General features: G+C 44.3%; 18 non-coding genes across 18 annotated transcripts; all 18 read left to right on the top strand.

The window, feature by feature from the left end:
• Positions 1-1,352: 1,352 nt before the first annotated feature.
• On the top strand, positions 1,353-1,426 carry trnai-aau (transfer RNA isoleucine (anticodon AAU)). The gene has a single exon. It is a non-coding gene; the product is annotated as a tRNA-Ile (tRNA).
• A 2,037-nt stretch (positions 1,427-3,463) lies between these two features.
• Positions 3,464-3,537, top strand: trnai-aau (transfer RNA isoleucine (anticodon AAU)). Its single transcript has one exon. It is a non-coding gene; the product is annotated as a tRNA-Ile (tRNA).
• Positions 3,538-5,576: 2,039 nt separating this feature from the next.
• Positions 5,577-5,650, top strand: trnai-aau (transfer RNA isoleucine (anticodon AAU)). Its single transcript has one exon. It is a non-coding gene; the product is annotated as a tRNA-Ile (tRNA).
• A 542-nt stretch (positions 5,651-6,192) lies between these two features.
• trnae-uuc (transfer RNA glutamic acid (anticodon UUC)) lies at positions 6,193-6,264 on the top strand. Its single transcript has one exon. It is a non-coding gene; the product is annotated as a tRNA-Glu (tRNA).
• Positions 6,265-7,687: 1,423 nt separating this feature from the next.
• trnai-aau (transfer RNA isoleucine (anticodon AAU)) lies at positions 7,688-7,761 on the top strand. Its single transcript has one exon. It is a non-coding gene; the product is annotated as a tRNA-Ile (tRNA).
• A 542-nt stretch (positions 7,762-8,303) lies between these two features.
• On the top strand, positions 8,304-8,375 carry trnae-uuc (transfer RNA glutamic acid (anticodon UUC)). The gene has a single exon. It is a non-coding gene; the product is annotated as a tRNA-Glu (tRNA).
• Positions 8,376-9,798: 1,423 nt separating this feature from the next.
• Positions 9,799-9,872, top strand: trnai-aau (transfer RNA isoleucine (anticodon AAU)). Its single transcript has one exon. It is a non-coding gene; the product is annotated as a tRNA-Ile (tRNA).
• Positions 9,873-10,414: 542 nt separating this feature from the next.
• On the top strand, positions 10,415-10,486 carry trnae-uuc (transfer RNA glutamic acid (anticodon UUC)). The gene has a single exon. It is a non-coding gene; the product is annotated as a tRNA-Glu (tRNA).
• A 1,423-nt stretch (positions 10,487-11,909) lies between these two features.
• trnai-aau (transfer RNA isoleucine (anticodon AAU)) lies at positions 11,910-11,983 on the top strand. The gene has a single exon. It is a non-coding gene; the product is annotated as a tRNA-Ile (tRNA).
• A 542-nt stretch (positions 11,984-12,525) lies between these two features.
• trnae-uuc (transfer RNA glutamic acid (anticodon UUC)) lies at positions 12,526-12,597 on the top strand. Its single transcript has one exon. It is a non-coding gene; the product is annotated as a tRNA-Glu (tRNA).
• Positions 12,598-14,022: 1,425 nt separating this feature from the next.
• Positions 14,023-14,096, top strand: trnai-aau (transfer RNA isoleucine (anticodon AAU)). Its single transcript has one exon. It is a non-coding gene; the product is annotated as a tRNA-Ile (tRNA).
• A 2,037-nt stretch (positions 14,097-16,133) lies between these two features.
• On the top strand, positions 16,134-16,207 carry trnai-aau (transfer RNA isoleucine (anticodon AAU)). Its single transcript has one exon. It is a non-coding gene; the product is annotated as a tRNA-Ile (tRNA).
• A 542-nt stretch (positions 16,208-16,749) lies between these two features.
• On the top strand, positions 16,750-16,821 carry trnae-uuc (transfer RNA glutamic acid (anticodon UUC)). The gene has a single exon. It is a non-coding gene; the product is annotated as a tRNA-Glu (tRNA).
• Positions 16,822-18,246: 1,425 nt separating this feature from the next.
• Positions 18,247-18,320, top strand: trnai-aau (transfer RNA isoleucine (anticodon AAU)). The gene has a single exon. It is a non-coding gene; the product is annotated as a tRNA-Ile (tRNA).
• Positions 18,321-18,862: 542 nt separating this feature from the next.
• Positions 18,863-18,934, top strand: trnae-uuc (transfer RNA glutamic acid (anticodon UUC)). The gene has a single exon. It is a non-coding gene; the product is annotated as a tRNA-Glu (tRNA).
• A 1,423-nt stretch (positions 18,935-20,357) lies between these two features.
• Positions 20,358-20,431, top strand: trnai-aau (transfer RNA isoleucine (anticodon AAU)). Its single transcript has one exon. It is a non-coding gene; the product is annotated as a tRNA-Ile (tRNA).
• Positions 20,432-20,972: 541 nt separating this feature from the next.
• trnae-uuc (transfer RNA glutamic acid (anticodon UUC)) lies at positions 20,973-21,044 on the top strand. Its single transcript has one exon. It is a non-coding gene; the product is annotated as a tRNA-Glu (tRNA).
• A 1,423-nt stretch (positions 21,045-22,467) lies between these two features.
• Positions 22,468-22,541, top strand: trnai-aau (transfer RNA isoleucine (anticodon AAU)). Its single transcript has one exon. It is a non-coding gene; the product is annotated as a tRNA-Ile (tRNA).
• Positions 22,542-22,721: the final 180 nt, after the last annotated feature.

Raw genomic sequence — 22,721 nt, 5'->3', positions numbered from 1 at the left:
CCAACCACATCAGCAGCGCATCATTCGTTGTCGTGATACAGCACACACTTCTGTGCCTTCCGTTTCAAAGTCAGCAGTAAATGAGGAGATCTCGCTCTCGCTCAACTGGTGCTGATTGACACCGTAAATGTTGCCGATCATGGCTAACTTTAGCCTTCCGTGTACATTTTTGCGGCACATCACTCTAGCTTACCATCTGTCAATGCATTGCCAGTGTGGAAATATTCAGCATTTTAAACTTAGCAACGTCTGCAAGACTGGAATCAGTGAATGCCTGGGCCATAGCCACTGATAACTTATCCCGAGCATTCATTTGGCCTGGGCCCCTCCTATATTGCACATTGGCTCACTGTGTGTCTATGTTTAGCGTTCACAGGCAATTTACAAGTTCTGAATTTCCCAGCAGTGAATTCATGGAGTGATTGATCTAACCGATATTCAACATCAGTATTGTTAAGTCTCAAACAGTTATAAACTCTCCAGTATATTTCACTGTGTCTTCAAGACGGTGAGATCGAGCCTGTTGTGCAAGCTTTGTTTCTTTATGATCACTTCAGCAGAACATTAAATCAACATGTGGAATTGAATTGCTGATTGACACTGTAAATTTGCCAACATTTAACTGCAGTGTGACAACAATCACCGTTATAATTAGGCTTCCATTACGTTCTTGCACGACATCACCCTAAGTAACCTAGTTGATCACAGCACAGATATCAGTTAATTCATTGCCAGTGCGAAAAAATACACATTTTGAACTTAGCAACGTGTACAAGACCATTGCCTGGATCGTGGGCACTGATAACGGAACATGAGCATTAAGATTTTCGGTATCATTATACTTTACATTGACACAACCTGAGCTCTGAGATGTGTTTTGGACCCATTGCCCCGAAACGAGGACAGAGTGGGTGGGGCAATTCCTTCCGGGGTCAGGTTTTCTTTCAAAAAGGTGTGAGAAAACTTTGCTTGGTTCACTGTCAGACCGAAATAGTTCAGTTGGGAAGGCGTTTGACTGAAGATCCAGATGGTTCATGGCTCAATCCCGTGTTTCAGCAATTTTTGGTTATTTCGCGTTCCCTTCATTCTAAGGGTAGTGGCTGATTTTATATCGGGACAGTGGGCTGTTCAGCGGTTGCGTGATAATAATTTTCAACATGAATTGTTTTTAGATTAAGCTGTTACGTTCTGTTACGTTCTATTTACACTCTGCGCAGTGTTGTAGATGAACAGTGAACAATGTTTAAGCGATGTGATGCGTTCAATGTTTATGCAGTAAATCTGTCATCCAGTGTGAGTTGGAAACACAATCCCCGCAGAGTGAGCTTTCACGCAACGTTAACACAACTTGTGGCCGGTTAGCTCAGTTGGTTAGAGCGTGGTGCTAATAACGCCAAGGTCGCGGGTTCGATCCCCGTACGGGCCATTCCAGTGTTTTTCATAATTTTTATTCGGTGTTTTAGTCACGTTGAAAATCAAATCTTTATAATGAAACAAATCCACACAGAATCACAAGGGTTGGGAATTATTTGGAATAACAGTCATTGCTACTTGCCGACGGGGTGGAGAGGCACATCTTTCTGTTTATTTCTGTTTCTTGGTTTGCTGATAAACGATGAACCGGAGGCCTGTTCCCGTAAATGCTCAAAAGTAGGAACAGACAGCCAGAACGGTTCTGTCGCCTGGAGATGGGCAAAAGACTGTAGTTCAGGACAAAAACACTAAATGAAATGTTCACCCGGCACCGAGAGTGAAAAATCCCGAGAAAAGGACAGAATGAAATAGATTTCAGTGGATGCCTACCCGCACGTGATGCTGCGGATGCGCGGACATATCTTTGGTGTTCTCCACAAAAAATGCCATTTGCTCCGAACAGTTTTACCTGGCGCGAAAGTGGTGAGACTTTGGAAGGAGCAAGCAGGAAAGACTGTGTGGGTCTGCTTGTTGGCAAGCAAATGTGTAGCAGCTTCCCTGGTGGTTTAGTGGTTAGGTTTTGGCGCTTTCACCGCTGCGGCCCGGGTTCGATTCCCGGTCAGGGAACATTGTATTTTCGGCCGTTTGACCTGCAAGGCTGTTCTTGAACAAATTCACAGCTCACTGCACTCTTGCTGGCCCAACCAGCAGCAGCGCATCATTCGTTGTCGTGATACAGCACACACTTCTGTGCCTTCCGTTTCAAAGTCAGCAGTAAATGAGGAGATCTCGCTCTCGCTCAACTGGTGCTGATTGACACCGTAAATGTTGCCGATCATGGCTAACTTTAGCCTTCCGTGTACATTTTTGCGGCACATCACTCTAGCTTACCATCTGTCAATGCATTGCCAGTGTGGAAATATTCAGCATTTTAAACTTAGCAACGTCTGCAAGACTGGAATCAGTGAATGCCTGGGCCATGGCCACTGATAACTTATCCCGAGCATTCATTTGGCCTGGGCCCCTCCTATATTGCACATTGGCTCACTGTGTGTCTATGTTTAGCGTTCACAGGCAATTTACAAGTTCTGAATTTCCCAGCAGTGAATTCATGGAGTGATTGATCTAACCGATATTCAACATCAGTATTGTTAAGTCTCAAACAGTTATAAACTCTCCAGTATATTTCACTGTGTCTTCAAGACGGTGAGATCGAGCCTGTTGTGCAAGCTTTGTTTCTTTATGATCACTTCAGCAGAACATTAAATCAACATGTGGAATTGAATTGCTGATTGACACTGTAAATTTGCCAACATTTAACTGCAGTGTGACAACAATCACCGTTATAATTAGGCTTCCATTACGTTCTTGCACGACATCACCCTAAGTAACCTAGTTGATCACAGCACAGATATCAGTTAATTCATTGCCAGTGCGAAAAAATACACATTTTGAACTTAGCAACGTGTACAAGACCATTGCCTGGATCGTGGGCACTGATAACGGAACATGAGCATTAAGATTTTCGGTATCATTATACTTTACATTGACACAACCTGAGCTCTGAGATGTGTTTTGGACCCATTGCCCCGAAACGAGGACAGAGTGGGTGGGGCAATTCCTTCCGGGGTCAGGTTTTCTTTCAAAAAGGTGTGAGAAAACTTTGCTTGGTTCACTGTCAGACCGAAATAGTTCAGTTGGGAAGGCGTTTGACTGAAGATCCAGATGGTTCATGGCTCAATCCCGTGTTTCAGCAATTTTTGGTTATTTCGCGTTCCCTTCATTCTAAGGGTAGTGGCTGATTTTATATCGGGACAGTGGGCTGTTCAGCGGTTGCGTGATAATAATTTTCAACATGAATTGTTTTTAGATTAAGCTGTTACGTTCTGTTACGTTCTATTTACACTCTGCGCAGTGTTGTAGATGAACAGTGAACAATGTTTAAGCGATGTGATGCGTTCAATGTTTATGCAGTAAATCTGTCATCCAGTGTGAGTTGGAAACACAATCCCCGCAGAGTGAGCTTTCACGCAACGTTAACACAACTTGTGGCCGGTTAGCTCAGTTGGTTAGAGCGTGGTGCTAATAACGCCAAGGTCGCGGGTTCGATCCCCGTACGGGCCATTCCAGTGTTTTTCATAATTTTTATTCGGTGTTTTAGTCACGTTGAAAATCAAATCTTTATAATGAAACAAATCCACACAGAATCACAAGGGTTGGGAATTATTTGGAATAACAGTCATTGCTACTTGCCGACGGGGTGGAGAGGCACATCTTTCTGTTTATTTCTGTTTCTTGGTTTGCTGATAAACGATGAACCGGAGGCCTGTTCCCGTAAATGCTCAAAAGTAGGAACAGACAGCCAGAACGGTTCTGTCGCCTGGAGATGGGCAAAAGACTGTAGTTCAGGACAAAAACACTAAATGAAATGTTCACCCGGCACCGAGAGTGAAAAATCCCGAGAAAAGGACAGAATGAAATAGATTTCAGTGGATGCCTACCCGCACGTGATGCTGCGGATGCGCGGACATATCTTTGGTGTTCTCCACAAAAAATGCCATTTGCTCCGAACAGTTTTACCTGGCGCGAAAGTGGTGAGACTTTGGAAGGAGCAAGCAGGAAAGACTGTGTGGGTCTGCTTGTTGGCAAGCAAATGTGTAGCAGCTTCCCTGGTGGTTTAGTGGTTAGGTTTTGGCGCTTTCACCGCTGCGGCCCGGGTTCGATTCCCGGTCAGGGAACATTGTATTTTCGGCCGTTTGACCTGCAAGGCTGTTCTTGAACAAATTCACAGCTCACTGCACTCTTGCTGCCCCAACCACATCAGCAGCGCATCATTCGTTGTCGTGATACAGCACACACTTCTGTGCCTTCCGTTTCAAAGTCAGCAGTAAATGAGGAGATCTCGCTCTCGCTCAACTGGTGCTGATTGACACCGTAAATGTTGCCGATCATGGCTAACTTTAGCCTTCCGTGTACATTTTTGCGGCACATCACTCTAGCTTACCATCTGTCAATGCATTGCCAGTGTGGAAATATTCAGCATTTTAAACTTAGCAACGTCTGCAAGACTGGAATCAGTGAATGCCTGGGCCATGGCCACTGATAACTTATCCCGAGCATTCATTTGGCCTGGGCCGCTCCTTTTTTGCACATTGGCTCACTGTGTGTCTATGTTTAGCGTTCACAGGCAATTTACAAGCTCTGAATTTCCCAGCAGTGAATTCATGGAGTGATTGATCTAACCGATATTCAACATCAGTATTGTTAAGTCTCAAACAGTTATAAACTCTCCAGTATATTTCACTGTGTCTTCAAGACGGTGAGATCGAGCCTGTTGTGCAAGCTTTGTTTCTTTATGAACACTTCAGCAGAACATTAAATCAACATGTGGAATTGAATTGCTGATTGACACTGTAAATTTGCCAACATTTAACTGCAGTGTGACAACAATCACCGTTATAATTAGGCTTCCATTACGTTCTTGCACGACATCACCCTAAGTAACCTAGTTGATCACAGCACAGATATCAGTTAATTCATTGCCAGTGCGAAAAAATACACATTTTGAACTTAGCAACGTGGACAAGACCATTGCCTGGATCGTGGGCACTGATAACGGAACATGAGCATTAAGATTTTCGGTATCATTATACTTTACATTGACACAACCTGAGCTCTGAGATGTGTTTTGGACCCATTGCCCCGAAACGAGGACAGAGTGGGTGGGGCAATTCCTTCCGGGGTCAGGTTTTCTTTCAAAAAGGTGTGAGAAAACTTTGCTTCGTTCACTGTCAGACCGAAATAGTTCAGTTGGGAAGGCGTTTGACTGAAGATCCAGATGGTTCATGGCTCAATCCCGTGTTTCAGCAATTTTTGGTTATTTCGCGTTCCCTTCATTCTAAGGGTAGTGGCTGATTTTATATCGGGACAGTGGGCTGTTCAGCGGTTGCGTGATAATAATTTTCAACATGAATTGTTTTTAGATTAAGCTGTTACGTTCTGTTACGTTCTATTTACACTCTGCGCAGTGTTGTAGATGAACAGTGAACAATGTTTAAGCGATGTGATGCGTTCAATGTTTATGCAGTAAATCTGTCATCCAGTGTGAGTTGGAAACACAATCCCCGCAGAGTGAGCTTTCACGCAACGTTAACACAACTTGTGGCCGGTTAGCTCAGTTGGTTAGAGCGTGGTGCTAATAACGCCAAGGTCGCGGGTTCGATCCCCGTACGGGCCATTCCAGTGTTTTTCATAATTTTTATTCGGTGTTTTAGTCACGTTGAAAATCAAATCTTTATAATGAAACAAATCCACACAGAATCACAAGGGTTGGGAATTATTTGGAATAACAGTCATTGCTACTTGCCGACGGGGTGGAGAGGCACATCTTTCTGTTTATTTCTGTTTCTTGGTTTGCTGATAAACGATGAACCGGAGGCCTGTTCCCGTAAATGCTCAAAAGTAGGAACAGGCAGCCAGAACGGTTCTGTCTCCTGGAGATGGGCAAAAGACTGTAGTTCAGGACAAAAACACTAAATGAAATGTTCACCCGGCACCGAGAGTGAAAAATCCCGAGAAAAGGACAGAATGAAATAGATTTCAGTGGATGCCTACCCGCACGTGATGCTGCGGATGCGCGGACATATCTTTGGTGTTCTCCACAAAAAATGCCATTTGCTCCGAACAGTTTTACCTGGCGCGAAAGTGGTGAGACTTTGGAAGGAGCAAGCAGGAAAGACTGTGTGGGTCTGCTTGTTGGCAAGCAAATGTGTAGCAGCTTCCCTGGTGGTTTAGTGGTTAGGTTTCGGCGCTTTCACCGCTGCGGCCCGGGTTCGATTCCCGGTCAGGGAACATTGTATTTTCGGCCGTTTGACCTGCAAGGCTGTTCTTGAACAAATTCACAGCTCACTGCACTCTTGCTGCCCCAACCATCAGCAGCGCATCATTCGTTGTAGTGATACAGCACACACTTCTGTGCCTTCCGTTTCAAAGTCAGCAGTAAATGAGGAGATCTCGCTCTCGCTCAACTGGTGCTGATTGACACCGTAAATGTTGCCAATCATGGCTAACTTTAGCCTTCCGTGTACATTTTTGCGGCACATCACTCTAGCTTACCATCTGTCAATGCATTGCCAGTGTGGAAATATTCAGCATTTTAAACTTAGCAACGTCTGCAAGACTGGAATCAGTGAATGCCTGGGCCATAGCCACTGATAACTTATCCCGAGCATTCATTTGGCCTGGGCCCCTCCTATATTGCACATTGGCTCACTGTGTGTCTATGTTTAGCGTTCACAGGCAATTTACAAGTTCTGAATTTCCCAGCAGTGAATTCATGGAGTGATTGATCTAACCGATATTCAACATCAGTATTGTTAATTCTCAAACAGTTATAAACTCTCCAGTATATTTCACTGTGTCTTCAAGACGGTGAGATCGAGCCTGTTGTGCAAGCTTTGTTTCTTTATGAACACTTCAGCAGAACATTAAATCAACATGTGGAATTGAATTGCTGATTGACACTGTAAATTTGCCAACATTTAACTGCAGTGTGACAACAATCACCGTTATAATTAGGCTTCCATTACGTTCTTGCACGACATCACCCTAAGTAACCTAGTTGATCACAGCACAGATATCAGTTAATTCATTGCCAGTGCGAAAAAATACACATTTTGAACTTAGCAACGTGTACAAGACCATTGCCTGGATCGTGGGCACTGATAACGGAACATGAGCATTAAGATTTTCGGTATCATTATACTTTACATTGACACAACCTGAGCTCTGAGATGTGTTTTGGACCCATTGCCCCGAAACGAGGACAGAGTGGGTGGGGCAATTCCTTCCGGGGTCAGGTTTTCTTTCAAAAAGGTGTGAGAAAACTTTGCTTGGTTCACTGTCAGACCGAAATAGTTCAGTTGGGAAGGCGTTTGACTGAAGATCCAGATGGTTCATGGCTCAATCCCGTGTTTCAGCAATTTTTGGTTATTTCGCGTTCCCTTCATTCTAAGGGTAGTGGCTGATTTTATATCGGGACAGTGGGCTGTTCAGCGGTTGCGTGATAATAATTTTCAACATGAATTGTTTTTAGATTAAGCTGTTACGTTCTGTTACGTTCTATTTACACTCTGCGCAGTGTTGTAGATGAACAGTGAACAATGTTTAAGCGATGTGATGCGTTCAATGTTTATGCAGTAAATCTGTCATCCAGTGTGAGTTGGAAACACAATCCCCGCAGAGTGAGCTTTCACGCAACGTTAACACAACTTGTGGCCGGTTAGCTCAGTTGGTTAGAGCGTGGTGCTAATAACGCCAAGGTCGCGGGTTCGATCCCCGTACGGGCCATTCCAGTGTTTTTCATAATTTTTATTCGGTGTTTTAGTCACGTTGAAAATCAAATCTTTATAATGAAACAAATCCACACAGAATCACAAGGGTTGGGAATTATTTGGAATAACAGTCATTGCTACTTGCCGACGGGGTGGAGAGGCACATCTTTCTGTTTATTTCTGTTTCTTGGTTTGCTGATAAACGATGAACCGGAGGCCTGTTCCCGTAAATGCTCAAAAGTAGGAACAGACAGCCAGAACGGTTCTGTCGCCTGGAGATGGGCAAAAGACTGCAGTTCAGGACAAAAACACTAAATGAAACGTTCACCCGGCACCGAGAGTGAAAAATCCCGAGAAAAGGACAGAATGAAATAGATTTCAGTGGATGCCTACCCGCACGTGATGCTGCGGATGCGCGGACATATCTTTGGTGTTCTCCACAAAAAATGCCATTTGCTCCGAACAGTTTTACCTGGCGCGAAAGTGGTGAGACTTTGGAAGGAGCAAGCAGGAAAGACTGTGTGGGTCTGCTTGTTGGCAAGCAAATGTGTAGCAGCTTCCCTGGTGGTTTAGTGGTTAGGTTTCGGCGCTTTCACCGCTGCGGCCCGGGTTCGATTCCCGGTCAGGGAACATTGTATTTTCGGCCGTTTGACCTCCAAGGCTGTTCTTGAACAAATTCACAGCTCACTGCACTCTTGCTGGCCCAACCAGCAGCAGCGCATCATTCGTTGTAGTGATACAGCACACACTTCTGTGCCTTCCGTTTCAAAGTCAGCAGTAAATGAGGAGATCTCGCTCTCGCTCAACTGGTGCTGATTGACACCGTAAATGTTGCCAATCATGGCTAACTTTAGCCTTCCGTGTACATTTTTGCGGCACATCACTCTAGCTTACCATCTGTCAATGCATTGCCAGTGTGGAAATATTCAGCATTTTAAACTTAGCAACGTCTGCAAGACTGGAATCAGTGAATGCCTGGGCCATGGCCACTGATAACTTATCCCGAGCATTCATTTGGCCTGGGCCCCTCCTATATTGCACATTGGCTCACTGTGTGTCTATGTTTAGCGTTCACAGGCAATTTACAAGCTCTGAATTTCCCAGCAGTGAATTCATGGAGTGATTGATCTAACCGATATTCAACATCAGTATTGTTAATTCTCAAACAGTTATAAACTCTCCAGTATATTTCACTGTGTCTTCAAGACGGTGAGATCGAGCCTGTTGTGCAAGCTTTGTTTCTTTATGAACACTTCAGCAGAACATTAAATCAACATGTGGAATTGAATTGCTGATTGACACTGTAAATTTGCCAACATTTAACTGCAGTGTGACAACAATCACCGTTATAATTAGGCTTCCATTACGTTCTTGCACGACATCACCCTAAGTAACCTAGTTGATCACAGCACAGATATCAGTTAATTCATTGCCAGTGCGAAAAAATACACATTTTGAACTTAGCAACGTGTACAAGACCATTGCCTGGATCGTGGGCACTGATAACGGAACATGAGCATTAAGATTTTCGGTATCATTATACTTTACATTGACACAACCTGAGCTCTGAGATGTGTTTTGGACCCATTGCCCCGAAACGAGGACAGAGTGGGTGGGGCAATTCCTTCCGGGGTCAGGTTTTCTTTCAAAAAGGTGTGAGAAAACTTTGCTTGGTTCACTGTCAGACCGAAATAGTTCAGTTGGGAAGGCGTTTGACTGAAGATCCAGATGGTTCATGGCTCAATCCCGTGTTTCAGCAATTTTTGGTTATTTCGCGTTCCCTTCATTCTAAGGGTAGTGGCTGATTTTATATCGGGACAGTGGGCTGTTCAGCGGTTGCGTGATAATAATTTTCAACATGAATTGTTTTTAGATTAAGCTGTTACGTTCTGTTACGTTCTATTTACACTCTGCGCAGTGTTGTAGATGAACAGTGAACAATGTTTAAGCGATGTGATGCGTTCAATGTTTATGCAGTAAATCTGTCATCCAGTGTGAGTTGGAAACACAATCCCCGCAGAGTGAGCTTTCACGCAACGTTAACACAACTTGTGGCCGGTTAGCTCAGTTGGTTAGAGCGTGGTGCTAATAACGCCAAGGTCGCGGGTTCGATCCCCGTACGGGCCATTCCAGTGTTTTTCATAATTTTTATTCGGTGTTTTAGTCACGTTGAAAATCAAATCTTTATAATGAAACAAATCCACACAGAATCACAAGGGTTGGGAATTATTTGGAATAACAGTCATTGCTACTTGCCGACGGGGTGGAGAGGCACATCTTTCTGTTTATTTCTGTTTCTTGGTTTGCTGATAAACGATGAACCGGAGGCCTGTTCCCGTAAATGCTCAAAAGTAGGAACAGACAGCCAGAACGGTTCTGTCGCCTGGAGATGGGCAAAAGACTGCAGTTCAGGACAAAAACACTAAATGAAACGTTCACCCGGCACCGAGAGTGAAAAATCCCGAGAAAAGGACAGAATGAAATAGATTTCAGTGGATGCCTACCCGCACGTGATGCTGCGGATGCGCGGACATATCTTTGGTGTTCTCCACAAAAAATGCCATTTGCTCCGAACAGTTTTACCTGGCGCGAAAGTGGTGAGACTTTGGAAGGAGCAAGCAGGAAAGACTGTGTGGGTCTGCTTGTTGGCAAGCAAATGTGTAGCAGCTTCCCTGGTGGTTTAGTGGTTAGGTTTCGGCGCTTTCACCGCTGCGGCCCGGGTTCGATTCCCGGTCAGGGAACATTGTATTTTCGGCCGTTTGACCTCCAAGGCTGTTCTTGAACAAATTCACAGCTCACTGCACTCTTGCTGGCCCAACCAGCAGCAGCGCATCATTCGTTGTAGTGATACAGCACACACTTCTGTGCCTTCCGTTTCAAAGTCAGCAGTAAATGAGGAGATCTCGCTCTCGCTCAACTGGTGCTGATTGACACCGTAAATGTTGCCAATCATGGCTAACTTTAGCCTTCCGTGTACATTTTTGCGGCACATCACTCTAGCTTACCATCTGTCAATGCATTGCCAGTGTGGAAATATTCAGCATTTTAAACTTAGCAACGTCTGCAAGACTGGAATCAGTGAATGCCTGGGCCATGGCCACTGATAACTTATCCCGAGCATTCATTTGGCCTGGGCCCCTCCTATATTGCACATTGGCTCACTGTGTGTCTATGTTTAGCGTTCACAGGCAATTTACAAGCTCTGAATTTCCCAGCAGTGAATTCATGGAGTGATTGATCTAACCGATATTCAACATCAGTATTGTTAAGTCTCAAACAGTTATAAACTCTCCAGTATATTTCACTGTGTCTTCAAGACGGTGAGATCGAGCCTGTTGTGCAAGCTTTGTTTCTTTATGATCACTTCAGCAGAACATTAAATCAACATGTGGAATTGAATTGCTGATTGACACTGTAAATTTGCCAACATTTAACTGCAGTGTGACAACAATCACCGTTATAATTAGGCTTCCATTACGTTCTTGCACGACATCACCCTAAGTAACCTAGTTGATCACAGCACAGATATCAGTTAATTCATTGCCAGTGCGAAAAAATACACATTTTGAACTTAGCAACGTGTACAAGACCATTGCCTGGATCGTGGGCACTGATAACGGAACATGAGCATTAAGATTTTCGGTATCATTATACTTTACATTGACACAACCTGAGCTCTGAGATGTGTTTTGGACCCATTGCCCCGAAACGAGGACAGAGTGGGTGGGGCAATTCCTTCCGGGGTCAGGTTTTCTTTCAAAAAGGTGTGAGAAAACTTTGCTTGGTTCACTGTCAGACCGAAATAGTTCAGTTGGGAAGGCGTTTGACTGAAGATCCAGATGGTTCATGGCTCAATCCCGTGTTTCAGCAATTTTTGGTTATTTCGCGTTCCCTTCATTCTAAGGGTAGTGGCTGATTTTATATCGGGACAGTGGGCTGTTCAGCGGTTGCGTGATAATAATTTTCAACATGAATTGTTTTTAGATTAAGCTGTTACGTTCTGTTACGTTCTATTTACACTCTGCGCAGTGTTGTAGATGAACAGTGAACAATGTTTAAGCGATGTGATGCGTTCAATGTTTATGCAGTAAATCTGTCATCCAGTGTGAGTTGGAAACACAATCCCCGCAGAGTGAGCTTTCACGCAACGTTAACACAACTTGTGGCCGGTTAGCTCAGTTGGTTAGAGCGTGGTGCTAATAACGCCAAGGTCGCGGGTTCGATCCCCGTACGGGCCATTCCAGTGTTTTTCATAATTTTTATTCGGTGTTTTAGTCACGTTGAAAATCAAATCTTTATAATGAAACAAATCCACACAGAATCACAAGGGTTGGGAATTATTTGGAATAACAGTCATTGCTACTTGCCGACGGGGTGGAGAGGCACATCTTTCTGTTTATTTCTGTTTCTTGGTTTGCTGATAAACGATGAACCGGAGGCCTGTTCCCGTAAATGCTCAAAAGTAGGAACAGACAGCCAGAACGGTTCTGTCGCCTGGAGATGGGCAAAAGACTGTAGTTCAGGACAAAAACACTAAATGAAATGTTCACCCGGCACCGAGAGTGAAAAATCCCGAGAAAAGGACAGAATGAAATAGATTTCAGTGGATGCCTACCCGCACGTGATGCTGCGGATGCGCGGACATATCTTTGGTGTTCTCCACAAAAAATGCCATTTGCTCCGAACAGTTTTACCTGGCGCGAAAGTGGTGAGACTTTGGAAGGAGCAAGCAGGAAAGACTGTGTGGGTCTGCTTGTTGGCAAGCAAATGTGTAGCAGCTTCCCTGGTGGTTTAGTGGTTAGGTTTCGGCGCTTTCACCGCTGCGGCCCGGGTTCGATTCCCGGTCAGGGAACATTGTATTTTCGGCCGTTTGACCTGCAAGGCTGTTCTTGAACAAATTCACAGCTCACTGCACTCTTGCTGCCCCAACCACATCAGCAGCGCATCATTCGTTGTCGTGATACAGCACACACTTCTGTGCCTTCCGTTTCAAAGTCAGCAGAAAATGAGGAGATCTCGCTCTCGCTCAACTGGTGCTGATTGACACCGTAAATGTTGCCGATCATGGCTAACTTTAGCCTTCCGTGTACATTTTTGCGGCACATCACTCTAGCTTACCATCTGTCAATGCATTGCCAGTGTGGAAATATTCAGCATTTTAAACTTAGCAACGTCTGCAAGACTGGAATCAGTGAATGCCTGGGCCATAGCCACTGATAACTTATCCCGAGCATTCATTTGGCCTGGGCCCCTCCTATATTGCACATTGGCTCACTGTGTGTCTATGTTTAGCGTTCACAGGCAATTTACAAGTTCTGAATTTCCCAGCAGTGAATTCATGGAGTGATTGATCTAACCGATATTCAACATCAGTATTGTTAAGTCTCAAACAGTTATAAACTCTCCAGTATATTTCACTGTGTCTTCAAGACGGTGAGATCGAGCCTGTTGTGCAAGCTTTGTTTCTTTATGATCACTTCAGCAGAACATTAAATCAACATGTGGAATTGAATTGCTGATTGACACTGTAAATTTGCCAACATTTAACTGCAGTGTGACAACAATCACCGTTATAATTAGGCTTCCATTACGTTCTTGCACGACATCACCCTAAGTAACCTAGTTGATCACAGCACAGATATCAGTTAATTCATTGCCAGTGCGAAAAAATACACATTTTGAACTTAGCAACGTGTACAAGACCATTGCCTGGATCGTGGGCACTGATAACGGAACATGAGCATTAAGATTTTCGGTATCATTATACTTTACATTGACACAACCTGAGCTCTGAGATGTGTTTTGGACCCATTGCCCCGAAACGAGGACAGAGTGGGTGGGGCAATTCCTTCCGGGGTCAGGTTTTCTTTCAAAAAGGTGTGAGAAAACTTTGCTTGGTTCACTGTCAGACCGAAATAGTTCAGTTGGGAAGGCGTTTGACTGAAGATCCAGATGGTTCATGGCTCAATCCCGTGTTTCAGCAATTTTTGGTTATTTCGCGTTCCCTTCATTCTAAGGGTAGTGGCTGATTTTATATCGGGACAGTGGGCTGTTCAGCGGTTGCGTGATAATAATTTTCAACATGAATTGTTTTTAGATTAAGCTGTTACGTTCTGTTACGTTCTATTTACACTCTGCGCAGTGTTGTAGATGAACAGTGAACAATGTTTAAGCGATGTGATGCGTTCAATGTTTATGCAGTAAATCTGTCATCCAGTGTGAGTTGGAAACACAATCCCCGCAGAGTGAGCTTTCACGCAACGTTAACACAACTTGTGGCCGGTTAGCTCAGTTGGTTAGAGCGTGGTGCTAATAACGCCAAGGTCGCGGGTTCGATCCCCGTACGGGCCATTCCAGTGTTTTTCATAATTTTTATTCGGTGTTTTAGTCACGTTGAAAATCAAATCTTTATAATGAAACAAATCCACACAGAATCACAAGGGTTGGGAATTATTTGGAATAACAGTCATTGCTACTTGCCGACGGGGTGGAGAGGCACATCTTTCTGTTTATTTCTGTTTCTTGGTTTGCTGATAAACGATGAACCGGAGGCCTGTTCCCGTAAATGCTCAAAAGTAGGAACAGACAGCCAGAACGGTTCTGTCGCCTGGAGATGGGCAAAAGACTGTAGTTCAGGACAAAAACACTAAATGAAATGTTCACCCGGCACCGAGAGTGAAAAATCCCGAGAAAAGGACAGAATGAAATAGATTTCAGTGGATGCCTACCCGCACGTGATGCTGCGGATGCGCGGACATATCTTTGGTGTTCTCCACAAAAAATGCCATTTGCTCCGAACAGTTTTACCTGGCGCGAAAGTGGTGAGACTTTGGAAGGAGCAAGCAGGAAAGACTGTGTGGGTCTGCTTGTTGGCAAGCAAATGTGTAGCAGCTTCCCTGGTGGTTTAGTGGTTAGGTTTTGGCGCTTTCACCGCTGCGGCCCGGGTTCGATTCCCGGTCAGGGAACATTGTATTTTCGGCCGTTTGACCTGCAAGGCTGTTCTTGAACAAATTCACAGCTCACTGCACTCTTGCTGGCCCAACCAGCAGCAGCGCATCATTCGTTGTAGTGATACAGCACACACTTCTGTGCCTTCCGTTTCAAAGTCAGCAGTAAATGAGGAGATCTCGCTCTCGCTCAACTGGTGCTGATTGACACCGTAAATGTTGCCAATCATGGCTAACTTTAGCCTTCCGTGTACATTTTTGCGGCACATCACTCTAGCTTACCATCTGTCAATGCATTGCCAGTGTGGAAATATTCAGCATTTTAAACTTAGCAACGTCTGCAAGACTGGAATCAGTGAATGCCTGGGCCATGGCCACTGATAACTTATCCCGAGCATTCATTTGGCCTGGGCCCCTCCTATATTGCACATTGGCTCACTGTGTGTCTATGTTTAGCGTTCACAGGCAATTTACAAGCTCTGAATTTCCCAGCAGTGAATTCATGGAGTGATTGATCTAACCGATATTCAACATCAGTATTGTTAAGTCTCAAACAGTTATAAACTCTCCAGTATATTTCACTGTGTCTTCAAGACGGTGAGATCGAGCCTGTTGTGCAAGCTTTGTTTCTTTATGATCACTTCAGCAGAACATTAAATCAACATGTGGAATTGAATTGCTGATTGACACTGTAAATTTGCCAACATTTAACTGCAGTGTGACAACAATCACCGTTATAATTAGGCTTCCATTACGTTCTTGCACGACATCACCCTAAGTAACCTAGTTGATCACAGCACAGATATCAGTTAATTCATTGCCAGTGCGAAAAAATACACATTTTGAACTTAGCAACGTGTACAAGACCATTGCCTGGATCGTGGGCACTGATAACGGAACATGAGCATTAAGATTTTCGGTATCATTATACTTTACATTGACACAACCTGAGCTCTGAGATGTGTTTTGGACCCATTGCCCCGAAACGAGGACAGAGTGGGTGGGGCAATTCCTTCCGGGGTCAGGTTTTCTTTCAAAAAGGTGTGAGAAAACTTTGCTTGGTTCACTGTCAGACCGAAATAGTTCAGTTGGGAAGGCGTTTGACTGAAGATCCAGATGGTTCATGGCTCAATCCCGTGTTTCAGCAATTTTTGGTTATTTCGCGTTCCCTTCATTCTAAGGGTAGTGGCTGATTTTATATCGGGACAGTGGGCTGTTCAGCGGTTGCGTGATAATAATTTTCAACATGAATTGTTTTTAGATTAAGCTGTTACGTTCTGTTACGTTCTATTTACACTCTGCGCAGTGTTGTAGATGAACAGTGAACAATGTTTAAGCGATGTGATGCGTTCAATGTTTATGCAGTAAATCTGTCATCCAGTGTGAGTTGGAAACACAATCCCCGCAGAGTGAGCTTTCACGCAACGTTAACACAACTTGTGGCCGGTTAGCTCAGTTGGTTAGAGCGTGGTGCTAATAACGCCAAGGTCGCGGGTTCGATCCCCGTACGGGCCATTCCAGTGTTTTTCATAATTTTTATTCGGTGTTTTAGTCACGTTGAAAATCAAATCTTTATAATGAAACAAATCCACACAGAATCACAAGGGTTGGGAATTATTTGGAATAACAGTCATTGCTACTTGCCGACGGGGTGGAGAGGCACATCTTTCTGTTTATTTCTGTTTCTTGGTTTGCTGATAAACGATGAACCGGAGGCCTGTTCCCGTAAATGCTCAAAAGTAGGAACAGACAGCCAGAACGGTTCTGTCGCCTGGAGATGGGCAAAAGACTGTAGTTCAGGACAAAAACACTAAATGAAATGTTCACCCGGCACCGAGAGTGAAAAATCCCGAGAAAAGGACAGAATGAAATAGATTTCAGTGGATGCCTACCCGCACGTGATGCTGCGGATGCGCGGACATATCTTTGGTGTTCTCCACAAAAAATGCCATTTGCTCCGAACAGTTTTACCTGGCGCGAAAGTGGTGAGACTTTGGAAGGAGCAAGCAGGAAAGACTGTGTGGGTCTGCTTGTTGGCAAGCAAATGTGTAGCAGCTTCCCTGGTGGTTTAGTGGTTAGGTTTCGGCGCTTTCACCGCTGCGGCCCGGGTTCGATTCCCGGTCAGGGAACATTGTATTTTCGGCCGTTTGACCTGCAAGGCTGTTCTTGAACAAATTCACAGCTCACTGCACTCTTGCTGCCCCAACCACATCAGCAGCGCATCATTCGTTGTCGTGATACAGCACACACTTCTGTGCCTTCCGTTTCAAAGTCAGCAGTAAATGAGGAGATCTCGCTCTCGCTCAACTGGTGCTGATTGACACCGTAAATGTTGCCGATCATGGCTAACTTTAGCCTTCCGTGTACATTTTTGCGGCACATCACTCTAGCTTACCATCTGTCAATGCATTGCCAGTGTGGAAATATTCAGCATTTTAAACTTAGCAACGTCTGCAAGACTGGAATCAGTGAATGCCTGGGCCATGGCCACTGATAACTTATCCCGAGCATTCATTTGGCCTGGGCCGCTCCTTTTTTGCACATTGGCTCACTGTGTGTCTATGTTTAGCGTTCACAGGCAATTTACAAGCTCTGAATTTCCCAGCAGTGAATTCATGGAGTGATTGATCTAACCGATATTCAACATCAGTATTGTTAAGTCTCAAACAGTTATAAACTCTCCAGTATATTTCACTGTGTCTTCAAGACGGTGAGATCGAGCCTGTTGTGCAAGCTTTGTTTCTTTATGAACACTTCAGCAGAACATTAAATCAACATGTGGAATTGAATTGCTGATTGACACTGTAAATTTGCCAACATTTAACTGCAGTGTGACAACAATCACCGTTATAATTAGGCTTCCATTACGTTCTTGCACGACATCACCCTAAGTAACCTAGTTGATCACAGCACAGATATCAGTTAATTCATTGCCAGTGCGAAAAAATACACATTTTGAACTTAGCAACGTGTACAAGACCATTGCCTGGATCGTGGGCACTGATAACGGAACATGAGCATTAAGATTTTCGGTATCATTATACTTTACATTGACACAACCTGAGCTCTGAGATGTGTTTTGGACCCATTGCCCCGAAACGAGGACAGAGTGGGTGGGGCAATTCCTTCCGGGGTCAGGTTTTCTTTCAAAAAGGTGTGAGAAAACTTTGCTTCGTTCACTGTCAGACCGAAATAGTTCAGTTGGGAAGGCGTTTGACTGAAGATCCAGATGGTTCATGGCTCAATCCCGTGTTTCAGCAATTTTTGGTTATTTCGCGTTCCCTTCATTCTAAGGGTAGTGGCTGATTTTATATCGGGACAGTGGGCTGTTCAGCGGTTGCGTGATAATAATTTTCAACATGAATTGTTTTTAGATTAAGCTGTTACGTTCTGTTACGTTCTATTTACACTCTGCGCAGTGTTGTAGATGAACAGTGAACAATGTTTAAGCGATGTGATGCGTTCAATGTTTATGCAGTAAATCTGTCATCCAGTGTGAGTTGGAAACACAATCCCCGCAGAGTGAGCTTTCACGCAACGTTAACACAACTTGTGGCCGGTTAGCTCAGTTGGTTAGAGCGTGGTGCTAATAACGCCAAGGTCGCGGGTTCGATCCCCGTACGGGCCATTCCAGTGTTTTTCATAATTTTTATTCGGTGTTTTAGTCACGTTGAAAATCAAATCTTTATAATGAAACAAATCCACACAGAATCACAAGGGTTGGGAATTATTTGGAATAACAGTCATTGCTACTTGCCGACGGGGTGGAGAGGCACATCTTTCTGTTTATTTCTGTTTCTTGGTTTGCTGATAAACGATGAACCGGAGGCCTGTTCCCGTAAATGCTCAAAAGTAGGAACAGGCAGCCAGAACGGTTCTGTCGCCTGGAGATGGGCAAAAGACTGTAGTTCAGGACAAAAACACTAAATGAAATGTTCACCCGGCACCGAGAGTGAAAAATCCCGAGAAAAGGACAGAATGAAATAGATTTCAGTGGATGCCTACCCGCACGTGATGCTGCGGATGCGCGGACATATCTTTGGTGTTCTCCACAAAAAATGCCATTTGCTCCGAACAGTTTTACCTGGCGCGAAAGTGGTGAGACTTTGGAAGGAGCAAGCAGGAAAGACTGTGTGGGTCTGCTTGTTGGCAAGCAAATGTGTAGCAGCTTCCCTGGTGGTTTAGTGGTTAGGTTTCGGCGCTTTCACCGCTGCGGCCCGGGTTCGATTCCCGGTCAGGGAACATTGTATTTTCGGCCGTTTGACCTGCAAGGCTGTTCTTGAACAAATTCACAGCTCACTGCACTCTTGCTGCCCCAACCATCAGCAGCGCATCATTCGTTGTAGTGATACAGCACACACTTCTGTGCCTTCCGTTTCAAAGTCAGCAGTAAATGAGGAGATCTCGCTCTCGCTCAACTGGTGCTGATTGACACCGTAAATGTTGCCAATCATGGCTAACTTTAGCCTTCCGTGTACATTTTTGCGGCACATCACTCTAGCTTACCATCTGTCAATGCATTGCCAGTGTGGAAATATTCAGCATTTTAAACTTAGCAACGTCTGCAAGACTGGAATCAGTGAATGCCTGGGCCATGGCCACTGATAACTTATCCCGAGCATTCATTTGGCCTGGGCCCCTCCTATATTGCACATTGGCTCACTGTGTGTCTATGTTTAGCGTTCACAGGCAATTTACAAGCTCTGAATTTCCCAGCAGTGAATTCATGGAGTGATTGATCTAACCGATATTCAACATCAGTATTGTTAATTCTCAAACAGTTATAAACTCTCCAGTATATTTCACTGTGTCTTCAAGACGGTGAGATCGAGCCTGTTGTGCAAGCTTTGTTTCTTTATGAACACTTCAGCAGAACATTAAATCAACATGTGGAATTGAATTGCTGATTGACACTGTAAATTTGCCAACATTTAACTGCAGTGTGACAACAATCACCGTTATAATTAGGCTTCCATTACGTTCTTGCACGACATCACCCTAAGTAACCTAGTTGATCACAGCACAGATATCAGTTAATTCATTGCCAGTGCGAAAAAATACACATTTTGAACTTAGCAACGTGTACAAGACCATTGCCTGGATCGTGGGCACTGATAACGGAACATGAGCATTAAGATTTTCGGTATCATTATACTTTACATTGACACAACCTGAGCTCTGAGATGTGTTTTGGACCCATTGCCCCGAAACGAGGACAGAGTGGGTGGGGCAATTCCTTCCGGGGTCAGGTTTTCTTTCAAAAAGGTGTGAGAAAACTTTGCTTCGTTTACTGTCAGACCGAAATAGTTCAGTTGGGAAGGCGTTTGACTGAAGATCCAGATGGTTCATGGCTCAATCCCGTGTTTCAGCAATTTTTGGTTATTTCGCGTTCCCTTCATTCTAAGGGTAGTGGCTGATTTTATATCGGGACAGTGGGCTGTTCAGCGGTTGCGTGATAATAATTTTCAACATGAATTGTTTTTAGATTAAGCTGTTACGTTCTGTTACGTTCTATTTACACTCTGCGCAGTGTTGTAGATGAACAGTGAACAATGTTTAAGCGATGTGATGCGTTCAATGTTTATGAGGTAAATCTGTCATCCAGTGTGAGTTGGAAACACAATCCCCGCAGAGTGAGCTTTCACGCAACGTTAACACAACTTGTGGCCGGTTAGCTCAGTTGGTTAGAGCGTGGTGCTAATAACGCCAAGGTCGCGGGTTCGATCCCCGTACGGGCCATTCCAGTGTTTTTCATAATTTTTATTCGGTTTTTAATCACGTTGAAAATCAAATCTTTATAATGAAACAAATCCACACAGAATCACAAGGGTTGGGAATTATTTGGAATAACAGTCATTGCTACTTGCCGACGGGGTGGAGAGGCACATCTTTCTGTTTATTTCTGTTTCTTGGTTTGCTGATAAACGATGAACCGGAGGCCTGTTCCCGTAAATGCTCAAAAGTAGGAACAGACAGCCAGAACGGTTCTGTCGCCTGGAGATGGGCAAAAGACTGTAGTTCAGGACAAAAACACTAAATGAAATGTTCACCCGGCACCGAGAGTGAAAAATCCCGAGAAAAGGACAGAATGAAATAGATTTCAGTGGATGCCTACCCGCACGTGATGCTGCGGATGCGCGGACATATCTTTGGTGTTCTCCACAAAAAATGCCATTTGCTCCGAACAGTTTTACCTGGCGCGAAAGTGGTGAGACTTTGGAAGGAGCAAGCAGGAAAGACTGTGTGGGTCTGCTTGTTGGCAAGCAAATGTGTAGCAGCTTCCCTGGTGGTTTAGTGGTTAGGTTTCGGCGCTTTCACCGCTGCGGCCCGGGTTCGATTCCCGGTCAGGGAACATTGTATTTTCGGCCGTTTGACCTGCAAGGCTGTTCTTGAACAAATTCACAGCTCACTGCACTCTTGCTGCCCCAACCATCAGCAGCGCATCATTCGTTGTAGTGATACAGCACACACTTCTGTGCCTTCCGTTTCAAAGTCAGCAGTAAATGAGGAGATCTCGCTCTCGCTCAACTGGTGCTGATTGACACCGTAAATGTTGCCAATCATGGCTAACTTTAGCCTTCCGTGTACATTTTTGCGGCACATCACTCTAGCTTACCATCTGACAATGCATTGCCAGTGTGGAAATATTCAGCATTTTAAACTTAGCAACGTCTGCAAGACTGGAATCACTGAATGCCTGGGCCATGGCCACTGATAACTTATCCCGAGCATTCATTTGGCCTGGGCCCCTCCTATATTGCACATTGGCTCACTGTGTGTCTATGTTTAGCGTTCACAGGCAATTTACAAGCTCTGAATTTCCCAGCAGTGAATTCATGGAGTGATTGATCTAACCGATATTCAACATCAGTATTGTTAAGTCTCAAACAGTTATAAACTCTCCAGTATATTTCACTGTGTCTTCAAGACGGTGAGATCGAGCCTGTTGTGCAAGCTTTGTTTCTTTATGAACACTTCAGCAGAACATTAAATCAACATGTGGAATTGAATTGCTGATTGACACTGTAAATTTGCCAACATTTAACTGCAGTGTGACAACAATCACCGTTATAATTAGGCTTCCATTACGTTCTTGCACGACATCACCCTAAGTAACCTAGTTGATCACAGCACAGATATCAGTTAATTCATTGCCAGTGCGAAAAAATACACATTTTGAACTTAGCAACGTGTACAAGACCATTGCCTGGATCGTGGGCACTGATAACGGAACATGAGCATTAAGATTTTCGGTATCATTATACTTTACATTGACACAACCTGAGCTCTGAGATGTGTTTTGGACCCATTGCCCCGAAACGAGGACAGAGTGGGTGGGGCAATTCCTTCCGGGGTCAGGTTTTCTTTCAAAAAGGTGTGAGAAAACTTTGCTTCGTTCACTGTCAGACCGAAATAGTTCAGTTGGGAAGGCGTTTGACTGAAGATCCAGATGGTTCATGGCTCAATCCCGTGTTTCAGCAATTTTTGGTTATTTCGCGTTCCCTTCATTCTAAGGGTAGTGGCTGATTTTATATCGGGACAGTGGGCTGTTCAGCGGTTGCGTGATAATAATTTTCAACATGAATTGTTTTTAGATTAAGCTGTTACGTTCTGTTACGTTCTATTTACACTCTGCGCAGTGTTGTAGATGAACAGTGAACAATGTTTAAGCGATGTGATGCGTTCAATGTTTATGCAGTAAATCTGTCATCCAGTGTGAGTTGGAAACACAATCCCCGCAGAGTGAGCTTTCACGCAACGTTAACACAACTTGTGGCCGGTTAGCTCAGTTGGTTAGAGCGTGGTGCTAATAACGCCAAGGTCGCGGGTTCGATCCCCGTACGGGCCATTCCAGTGTTTTTCATAATTTTTATTCGGTGTTTTAGTCACGTTGAAAATCAAATCTTTATAATGAAACAAATCCACACAGAATCACAAGGGTTGGGAATTATTTGGAATAACAGTCATTGCTACTTGCCGACGGGGTGGAGAGGCACATCTTTCTGTTTATTTCTGTTTCTTGGTTTGC

Source organism: Pristiophorus japonicus, unplaced genomic scaffold (genome assembly GCF_044704955.1).
Source record: "Pristiophorus japonicus isolate sPriJap1 unplaced genomic scaffold, sPriJap1.hap1 HAP1_SCAFFOLD_30, whole genome shotgun sequence".
In the NCBI taxonomy this organism is placed as follows: domain Eukaryota; kingdom Metazoa; phylum Chordata; class Chondrichthyes; family Pristiophoridae; genus Pristiophorus; species Pristiophorus japonicus.
The sequence above is the reverse complement of the archived record's forward strand: the minus strand, read 5'-3'. Positions and strand labels throughout refer to the sequence as shown.